This window comes from Adiantum capillus-veneris, chromosome 12 (assembly GCF_014529385.1).
Source record: "Adiantum capillus-veneris isolate H3 chromosome 12, ASM1452938v2, whole genome shotgun sequence".
NCBI lineage: Eukaryota > Viridiplantae > Streptophyta > Polypodiopsida > Polypodiales > Pteridaceae > Adiantum > Adiantum capillus-veneris.
This window is the reverse complement of record NC_140942.1, coordinates 107,923,537-107,925,167: the sequence shown is the minus strand read 5'-3', so window position 1 is coordinate 107,925,167 and position 1,631 is coordinate 107,923,537. Positions and strand designations below refer to the sequence as shown.

The following is a 1,631-nucleotide window of genomic DNA, read 5'->3' as shown; positions in this document are numbered from 1 at the left end:
TCATGCCGTAGGAAACGATCCCAAGAGACCTTCAAGATCTATCAGAAAAGTCTTGAACTCAAGACCTGTTATTCAAGAGGAAAATGGGATAACCAATTTACCACACTCGGGTGACAAGGATGGTGCTCATCTCAACTTAAATCCCACCTGCATAATCTCAAACATAAACAAGCGCATCCTTCTCCCCAATAACCACACGGTTATTTCGCACATTCTCTCAGCACCAACACAATTACCTTTTGGCCATTAAAATCCTGACCTCACTAACAAGCATACATAGAGTTGCCCAGGACGTCACAAAACTTGCTTCAAAACATCTCTTGCATTGCCCCAAAGCATTCACAAGAGACGATTCCTTTACAGAAAAAAAGACGAGTACCCCACCCAACAGGCAAATAGTATGGGACATATCTGAGCATTTGCTCTACGTTTAAAGTATAATAAGGGGATGCGGCCTCAGCAAATCATAACATTTAGTCGTATCTTGCTATACTGAAGATCACTGTTATACAAAATGGACCTCATAATACAAGGGATTCCTCTGCATAGAAGAATTAAAGACATGCAAACGTCTCCCACATACGACATGAAAGATTCCCATTTGGTCTTTTGATGATATGCGCTCAATTCCACTAATACACTTTCATGTTTTTCATCATGGCCTTGAACTCATCAAAGTTAACCATGCCATCTCCATCTGAGTCTACAGAAGCAATCATGGTCTTACACTCATTCAGATCATTGGCTTCCTTGAAGCCCAGGCTTAGCAGAACGGACTGCAGCTCAGTTACGGAGATGAAATTGTCATGGTTTTTGTCGAACAGGTCGAAAGCAGATCTAAGATCAGCATCTAGAATCCTACCATTTGGAGTACATACAAAACCCTCTTCATTCTCCTCTTGACAAAGAGATCTATACAATTGATAGAAATTGGTGAAGTCTACATACCCAGCAGGTGCAGGCACATCCTCGGCATGCCCATTGTCAGTCTGGGCATGGCTTTCTGTGATATAGGAAACCAGAGATGTAATATCTGCAGCAGAGACGAGAATGCCAAGCTTCTCTAAGGAATTCCTTATCTCTTCTAGACTGAGGTTGCCATCACCATCTGTGTCGAAGTGCCGAAAAACCTTGTAAAGCTCCGCTCGCTCTGCATCAGGGGTCTCAAAGCGAATTCTGGCAGTAAGGAAGCGTTCTAGCGTCTTGGTCTGCCCGTTCTTGAAGCTCAGAGAGATTGTGAGAGGGGTAGGTAAGAGGGGAGTTTCTGCTGCTTGTTGTTGAGCAGAAGGTGGGCTCTGTGTAGGGTTTTCCATAATGTGAGTGCATGCGCGAGTGTGCAGAAGACCCGTCCGCCCGCGTCAGCAGGCAGTCTCTCGTCCCGACATTTTTCGCGGCCCCCTGAAAAAGATAAGAGCCCCGTCCCACCCACTGCTTTTCTATCCTTGTAAACTCGGGACAAAATGTAAATTCAGATGGCTTGTAAATCCGGTCCAGTTCGAGGTCCGCGTCTAGAATTCACAACCTCTCCATAGCCAGCGATGTAAACTAACATAATATGGTGGAAGGGGGAGGCCTTTACACGTGTCAAAATCTACAACATGAAGCTAAACTCCAAAACTGAGAGAAGCCCC

The 1,631-nt window shown here is 44.9% G+C and overlaps 1 pseudogene; it reads right to left on the bottom strand.

Moving 5' to 3' along the window:
- Positions 1–462: 462 nt before the first annotated feature.
- On the bottom strand, positions 463–1,408 carry LOC147446290 (calmodulin-like protein 3 pseudogene; annotated as a pseudogene).
- Between the last annotated feature and the right edge of the window lie 223 nt (positions 1,409–1,631).